General features: G+C 33.3%; 1 non-coding gene across 1 annotated transcript; it reads right to left on the bottom strand.

Moving 5' to 3' along the window:
* Window positions 1-7,965: 7,965 nt before the first annotated feature.
* Trnat-agu lies at window positions 7,966-8,039 on the bottom strand. Its single transcript has one exon. It is a non-coding gene; the product is annotated as a tRNA-Thr (tRNA).
* Between the last annotated feature and the right edge of the window lie 1,552 nt (window positions 8,040-9,591).

Genomic DNA, 9,591 nt, shown 5'->3' with positions numbered 1-9,591 from the left:
CTACTTGCATTATGTGTTGCAATAGTTATTGGCGTGATGACTATTTTGAGGAAGGTAATGAACTTGAGTAAGAGCATCTAGTGCCAATTCTTTATTATAGACGATGCACTTATCGTTAGCGCATAGCGCTAGCGCTAGCAGTAGGTCAGTTTATAACATAACCTGATATGATTATTATATGCAAATTAATTTAAACTTAAGAAATAATAATTAAAAATAACAATAATAATAATCTTTTAAATTCAAAATTTACTAATATCATGTAAGTTATGATGCAATCATGCATGCTGTAGTTTACTGTAAGTAGAGAAACACAGCCAGCTTCTACCGTTATACTGCTATATGTGAAAATAATGTAATGTGTGTTCTCTGTTGTAAACTCTCAAATAAATATGCAAAAGCGTCGCTAGGCGATGGCCTAGGGGGGCCAGTTGATATGAAGATTGAGAAAAATATGAATTTTAGGTAAAGTCAAGAGCACATGTTCCTCTTCCCCTTCTCGTCTCCCGCTTTAACTATTACATACGGAATATTAGGAATGGAATTTGTGTATTCATTCGAGTTTTAGAAACTCAACCTCGAAAGTCGGCACAATTATGCCGGCCTGTTGGAGCCTGATATACATAGGCTGATCCGGAAACGCGACACACTGACGTAAGCGGGTTTTAATACCTTATGCAGTAATCGCTACCCGGGCGGATATAAAATATATCCTACCACCAGCAAAATGCTACCCATTTTGATACCCAATCTTAATTTCTAACCTAGTTCTTCACGATTCACATCCAATACGTGCCACTGAAGCATTGAGGCAACATTTTTCATTCTTACTGTTTTTTATTTGGTTCATAACTTGAAATATACATACACTCTATAAAATAATTAAATTACAAATGTAACGTTTTGGTGTAATTCCTAAAAATAGTTAACACAACATGCATACGATACTGATAATATAAACATTATAATCCTTCACTGAAGAACTTTCCTCAGTAATCTATCCGTCACGTCTCACTGGCTGGAGACAAAGCTGGCGCCCATGCGTTATTGCTTCCGTTGTCATAATACACGACAATTATGTTAATTACCTATAGAAAACAAACAGACGGTCATAAACAATCCCTGTCGATACCTAAAAGAAAGGTATTGACCATCATTCGATTAAAATGCTGATCAGACTGATTTTATATACGAAGTGTTGAATAAATAAATAAGTGTATAATTGCCCTTGTTTGTTGCGTAGACGCAGCCATCTTGTTGCCGGGAAATATAATTAATTAGAAACTGACAGTTTTTGAAGTTGCTGTTGCTGTCAATTTCATAATAGCGGTTCTCGTCATGAAAATCCATAAATCCTCAATAAAATAATATTTTGGGGATATCAACCATTTCGTAATTGAAAAATTATATGTACCATTAGGTGGCTGTCCACGTTAATCAGAAAGATACTAATTGTAACTAAATGGCTATTGAAGCTGACTGCAAAAGTAATACTTTATATTATCTCAAGTATCTACTGATACCGTGTATTGGCTTCATCGCGAATAACTATTTCATCGCAAATAATATAGACTGAACTAGATATTTTGTACCAAATAGAGATAAGCCGACAATAAAGCCGCAAAATCGAGTTCGAGTTCACCGCGCATCATAACAAAAGCATTTCTATAATTATCTTAGTGAAATCCTTCACAAACATTTACATAAGTTGAGTCTGCTGAACAAAAGTCGACGGCTATTATCACAAACATACAGCATATCAATTTCACGCGGAAATATCAAAATTTATACATTCTGAGTGAAACAACGGGCGAATCCTTGTGCACTATATGTAGCTATCCCGAACGTGAGTCACAGTATCCTGCGCATGCGCGACCGTCACTGATATTTCGGGACGTATGAATGGTCTGAAAATATCCAAAATCCTATCCGTCCTTATGTTATTTATCGGCGTGTGACAGGCGTTGTATGTTCCACAAGTTGGTATTTAGAAAGGATTTGCTGTTCATATTTGTTATTAACATTTTATAGTGAACCTTCACGCCATTTCAATTTCGTAATTTTCGCAATACCGCCGAATAAACGACAGTGAGCCAATTTTTTTCCTTAGTGTGGCGCCTCGTAATATGAATTGATACTACAGACACATTTAATCGCTTATTTGAGTAATACATAGGCATTAATCAAAAGATAAAGCACTATATTTTCTCCGATATCTGATGGGGCTAAAAATATTTGCCCTAATTCCGCCAATGACAAGTTATAAAAGGAGAATTCACATGTCTAACAAAATTGCTTTAGCTCTCGAGTCTATCTTCTTTTAGTGTTTAACAACAATAATTGTACTCTCAATTGCTACGTTCAGCGCGGATGACGTTATAGTGGTAAGGTGGCGGTCAGCGACCAGTTACCATCGGCCGTCGCGGCACTACAACGGCGACCAGGGAGCAGGGATACCACGGCGCGGTGACGTGTCGTTCCTCGCTCAGAACAACCCAATATTAGTTTACTATTCCTCTCGAACTTACTTTATTAGTTATCCTTACCCACGAGAGTCGACGGCACTAGTTTTCAACACATTAAGAAACCAAGTCTTAGTTCAAGTCGTTGTCAACTTATTTAAAACGTTCCATAACAAAATACGATAGCTGTATCCTATGTTATTGGACACACATTAAACATATCCTTGGTTCTATTTACAATAACTTTTTAAGATTACACCTACTTGGAACACGCCTACGGTACCACTGGAAATGTAGTTTAAGGCCAGCGCGTTACTGTCATTAAAAGAAAAATGAATAAAGGCGTAATGTATGCACAGAAAAATAGTAGGAATCAATAGTAATGAACTATAAAGGCCTTTGTTTTTATTATGAATGAAAAGATCGTCTACCGTTTTCCTGGTGGTAGGATATATTTTGTATCCGCCCGGATAGCGACCGCAGTACACAAGGTGTTAAAACCCGCCATATTGACCCATGTAAGTGTGTTGCGTTCCGGGATCAGCCTGTGTGTATACGGTTCTAATAGGCCGGCATAATAGTGTCGACTGTCGAGGGGTAATCATCTCTGTCAGTCGACATTCTGTTGGTCTCCACTCCACTTACCATCACGCGCAGTGGGGCCACTTTGCACTGTGCCCGTATAAGAAAAAAAAATGTTAAAAAAAGTCTCATGATTGCTTTAACTGATCGCAGCACTAACCAGAACTTTAATTTTCAATACTTTATAGTATAAATCACTAGTTGCTAAGTACTCATTCTCAGTAGTTACGCTGAATTTATTAATATTATCGACAATGAATCAGAAATTATTGCTAGTGACAGAAATAAGCAGACAAAGCTGTGATACGTGCTCAGGCGGATTCTTACATACGTAAGTCCTGCCATCTAGTGAATATAGCTGGCAACTTTGGATTCTTCTTTTTTGAAAGGGGTATTTTGTGTCGAAAATTCTCGTCTTGAAGTTACAGCCGATGATTATAATTATGTTTTTATCTCCAACCATAATACTGTATATTTTGTTCCTTAAAATCATAATTCTAGATAATATATCTCCCATAAACGAGTCATTAGTAATAACCAAGTAACAGCGGTAAATTGTGGATTTTATGCATCTTATTTTCTACATTGAATATGTATGTAATTAATTAAAATAATTAGATTATATCGTAATCCCGTCTTGACCTACCAATTACGAGAAATAGGTCGCGACCGGCGATGTCACGGCCCAATGAGACATGAGTTCTGCCTTTCATATCTAATAAAAGAAGATGTGTTGCGTCATTTGTGTGGAATAGGCATATTTATCTTATAGTAAACCTAGGAAATTTGTGATATTATTCAGTCTATTTACAGTCGATAATTTATAATTATAATGCGTTAATACGCGATTCATTGTAATGAAACAAAACAGAACAACTGTTGCTAAAATCGGTTTATTTCTTTAAAATGTAGAGTCGAAGTATTTTCGTACACATTAAATATAACAGTTATGCATAATGATTTCTTATATTTACGCGAATGTTAGACATTGAAATTAAACTAATTTTTCGGATTCTATCGCGGTTTTTTGTTTTTTATTTTTCTCCCGACGTTTCGAAGACTTTGCAGCCTTCATGGTCACGGGGGGGACTGAGGTGTTGTTCATCCGCAGTTATGCATAGTTTATTGTTATATATTTTAAAGTACTTACCCATTTGTGGCCTAAATTTAATTGATTGGCATATTTGAAATTTATGACCAATGGTTTCATGGTGAAAAAACACACGGCCGCAAGTCTGGCTTCTGTCAAAAGTTGTTTGTTTCCATGACCCATTTGTAACAAACAGCGTTTAAATATAGTTTATGAATCCCTTAAACGTGTTTCAGTTTATGGATGAACATCATCGTAGGATTAAAGTTATTAAAGCGTACATTTTCAGTGCTTTTAAAATTAGAATACAAAAAGATCGTTAAATGTTACATAATACAACTAAAAATGTTACATAATACAACTAAAAAAACATTTTGATTGTTAAACGTAGACGATCTCATTAAGTAAATGATATTTTATAAAGTTAAAAGAAATCCAGTATTCAATTCCTGTAAATGAAAATCTATTGATTTAAAAGTTTTTCGAGTTCTTTTAAAAGATAAAGCAAAGAATTGACTTCTTTTACACTGGAAAGTTTATTGCCAATTAAACTTGTTTCTTTGAGTGAGGTACTTACTAAGGTTTTTTCATTCATTTAGGTCGAATATCTCCTGTAAAAGTAAACTGTGAGTACATACCGCTCAGCCCTGTTCAGCATGAATTAAGTTCAATTTAATAAGGAAACGCGAGCGGCTCAAAGGACGTGTGCAATTGTCACAATTACTGGCGCGAAATGAACTCGTCGACCTACTCGGATTTACATACTTGTTGCATAATATTGTAAAAGTGAATGATTCCTATGAGTATTACATTTATAAACATTGTGCTTGATATAACTGAAAACAGGAAATACATTTATTGGTAAAATAGTTCTATTGTTTTTTGGGTTAAAATGAAACTGTGTCCAGACTCCAGGATATAATGTCAGCCTAACTTCATTTAACTTTTACCACCTATTACTTCTAAAGTTGGAATAAACAGCTAGATTAGGTTTCTTTTTTTTCTAGGTGATAAATAATAATTCGCTAAAATTAATAAGGAACGAATTACGGCTAAGCCAGACATTACGACTATTCGTATTTGTAATATTAGTAAGAAATAATTACACAAGCTATCAACTTTTTTATAATTTTAATTAAAATATACATTGGGTTAAATACGTGAACTACATCACAACCCACTCCCAAAACCGAGGATAGGTGACAACGGTATATAGCATTTGAAGCCATTGTTCCACTTCCTTACCATTGCGTGAACTAAATATTACACTAATTCGTATTGTCTAGCTCGTATTTTAGGCGAGCCTAGCGTTAAATTATAGTTCAAGAGGTTATTGGCTGGCAAGGCGATTATGGAATATACAAGGAAAGAGGCGAAAGCTAGCTACAATTAACTTTATCCTTTTTTCTTTTCCAAGGCATTTATTATCACTTGAAAAATGTTTTTTTTTTAAACGATCAGAAGATATTTAAAGTTAAAAGCGCTTAAAATAACAATATAACAGTGACAGAACTAGTACAGTATTTCAAATTTTAGTTTGACACGTTTGCAGCTATGTTGGTCCTATTTTAAGCCAGTGGTACTTCTACAACAGGCGCTTCTCATTGTTCTGAGCAACAGGCACACGAAAAACGTGTCATTTTGATAATGCTGCACTTTGATTCTTGTGTTGTTGGATGTCGCAAAATGCTATAATGCTAGTAATCGTAGCTAATTAGAAACATTAAGGGCGTGTGTCACAATTTATGAGTAAATGCTACTCGTCACTATAATAAATAAGCCGACCAAATACAAAAGTCCCACTCTAATCTATGCACCCAAATAATTCATTATAAAATAAGTAATACATTAGCTGTTAAATAAAATTTACTTGAAACTTGTGAAATAATCCCTATGAATATTAAAATTCCTGTTCAATTAATTCCCGCATAACAAACCACAAGATAGTATTCTTAATTAAAGACACGAAACTATGCTAATAGCTGAGCTAATTCCTTTATTTTCTACCAGAGTATTTGTATATAGCTCAAACTTTGTATATATCGGAACACGGGAGTGAACAAACTGAAGCCTCATCCACACTAGCGCATGGGTGATTAGTTAATGATGTCACAGCGTCGAGTGACATCGCCCTATTTAAAACGAGCATGTTTTTAGATTATCGTTATTCATAGTTCAGGTGTTTTGTTTTCTGGACGTATTGAAGACCACCTGGAAGTAAGGGATCGGTTTTCTTTATCGCTATTAAATAGTCGGTTAAAAGGCTATTTGTTTTAAGCGACATTATTATTCGAAAACTTTTCAACTAGGATAAAAAACAAAGACAAAAGTGCTGATTTTAAATATGTATGAAACTTAGTGTCGCAAATAAAATGTCGCTTAAGACATTTAGCCTTCCAACCGTCGAAATAGATATCCGACCTCACTGTTAAGTAACACAAAATTTATAACAAGCCTGGTTAGAAATGTTCCCATGGCACGCATAGATAAATTATTTAATACATGTTAATAAATTGGGAGACTAACTAATAGTTTCTCATTCTCCCAAAATCTTAAAAAAAAATATGATAAATATAATATTATTTTTTGTCACGTTGTATGTTTTGTAATTCTAATGTCGTTTAGTATTATTTGGCATATAAAAATTTCATAATTATCAAATTTGAAACTTTTGTCACGTCACAATTAATTAGAATTTTACTTTCTCTTCTTACATTCTTGCATAACACTCATGTTATGATGGTCCCAAATAAATAAATGTAATCAAATAATTTATTCAATGATTGAAGCGCCATAGTTCTATGTATGGATTGTGATTCAATATGAAGTGTCAAATGAATTAAATAATGTACAAAAGTGCAAAAAGTTAATTTTGGCTCTATACGAGTTTGTTTCTGATATGGAACTTAGTATTTTTATAAATCGCATTCAAAATGTATGATTGTATCAGCTACTATATTTAAGCTTTTAATCATCGCTATAACCATTGACGTATATTGTATAGAAACGGACGTCCATAGAAACAATTTGTTCAACATCTGAACTAAAATGGCAACCAAAAAGTCACTGTTATAACTTATTTATTCATTTGAACAACAAATAATTTTATTTATTTGACTAATATTTTTTATTCACATCCAGGTTTGCAGTTTACACTTAGACTCGTTTTTATATTATGAGCGCACTCTGTACACCTCAGAACAATGACGTACACAACTACAAGCATCAATATTGTCACCATAATAAAATCAGTTTGAATGGATGACAGTTCAATTCAGTTGAACACGGTGAACACGGTTTTATAACAAAGTTAATAAGGTTTTTAATTTGGAAACTCTAACGATGATAATAAATGTATGGATCGATATAATATTAAGGTACGCTATTTTTACTCTAAAATATACTTAAGTTGAATGTATACATTACATTTAATAAATAAATAATAATAATAAATAATCTTAAGAATAGCTAATAGCGCTTTGAAAGAGGCGCCACATTATATAATCGCTATAATGCAATCTTGAAAAGATAAGGAATGTAATAATAAAATATTGTGACAACAGCCGAACCAGTAGGTGCTATAAAATACATAAATAGATACTATAAAATAAATTAAATATTGCATTAAAATTTAAATTAACTTGTACTTTACAAAGTGTAAATAAATAAATAATTTGCTTCTTACTAAAATGCAAATATTGACGATGTTTGTTAAGAGTTACAAGTAGAAACTTCTGAAGGAATTTGGATAAAATTTGGCATTAGGATAGAAAATGTTTGAATATTATCACTAATTGAAATAAAAATTTAGCTTTCATACTATTTCGCTAGAGGCCCCGGGGGGATTCGAACCCCCGATCTCCTGTTTACTAGACAGGCGCTTTAACCAACTAAGCCACGGCGCCACGTTAGTCATTAGCAAATTTACTATATACTATACAGATGCGTGTAATACAGTTTTGGTTGCATACTAAGTTTTATTGTAATACAACGTGAATACAACTGACATGATATCCTGGATATTGAAATTGATTCACTGATCTAATTAAGCTTAATTAACCAAGCAAGTAATTTTATACCACTTTTACGTAGCTAGAGGCACAGGCGACAATTTAAGAATGAATGAATGTCACACATGAAACATGCGAACATGCACTCACGCCATTTGTTCCCTAAGTGCAGTTATTTTCCGCCGTGTGTATTCCGTCCCATGATGTGATAAGGGGTGAGCCTATCGCCATATCGAGCACAAATTTCAGACTACGGGTAGGTATTGAATAGAATAATTCAAATAGTAATTGCGGTAGCATCGTACCTAATACACGACGCTGAGGCAGTCTGAATGAGTATGAATGAATATAGAATTATAAAAATATATAGTCTAGAATTCAGAAAATATAACCCCTCCTGCCCTTGTAGTAGTTAGGTAAATAAGCAAGAACATACCAATATTTTAAACACATCTATTTAGTAAAATCCTCATTTTTATTTCCTGTACCTGCCTTATTAATAGTGTTGTGGGTGAAAACACAATAGGATTACCACATTTTTTAATCAATTCCCCACCTACTTAAATTCTTAAAATGCTATGCATCAAATTATAAAAAAGATCAATATTATACAATCGTAGTCTGGCTGATTTTCTAATATGAGATAAAATTTGAGCATATTATTACCTAATTATAAAAGTAAAATAAGGAATTGAACTTATTATTTATATAATTTGTTGATGTGTTGTATTACCAAACAAACATATATCTTACAATTAAAAATCGGATTTTGAAAAGAGTTTATCGAAAGGTTTGACTTCATCACTCGTATTCCGTTGACCTACCGACTTGAGCTAGATGATCTAAGCTGAGTGTCTACATCTCCATTCGCCAACAACCTTGGGAAATAAACGTCTTCAATGATACGTCCGTTGAATAGTATGAATATTGCCATTGTTATTGAAATCAAATGTAAATTAACTACTAAAATATTGACTGCTGTCTTTCGGTGCTATATTTTAAATCTGTCATAGATTTTTATTGATTCATTATGAAGTTATAAACCGTATATAGTAATCATAAATGTAACATTTTATAATTTTGATAATTTGTTTGGAAAATACGTAATTTTTTGTTCTACTGATAAATTACATATTACTATATTTTTACGAATGCAATATCATAATATGAATATGATTGTATATTACATTAAAAATATTATAAGAAAAGTTAGCTCAGCAGCAAAAGCTAATTATTGAGCTAATTGTGTTTCAATTTCCATTGTACACGTAGAACTGATTCAAGCGTATACGCATGAGCGGCTCGTAAAAAACTGTAATTTAAACCGGAACTGTATTCCGAATGCCGGTAAAGAATGCCATCAAAGAAAGAAGCAACAGGCGTTCCACTCAATGTTTATATGCTTGGCATTGTTCCAGTTCATAATTTCGCACGTTTTCGATTTCAG

Source organism: Manduca sexta, unplaced genomic scaffold (assembly GCF_014839805.1).
Source record: "Manduca sexta isolate Smith_Timp_Sample1 unplaced genomic scaffold, JHU_Msex_v1.0 HiC_scaffold_2651, whole genome shotgun sequence".
Taxonomy (NCBI): domain Eukaryota; kingdom Metazoa; phylum Arthropoda; class Insecta; order Lepidoptera; family Sphingidae; genus Manduca; species Manduca sexta.
This window is presented reverse-complemented; position numbering and strand designations above follow the sequence as displayed.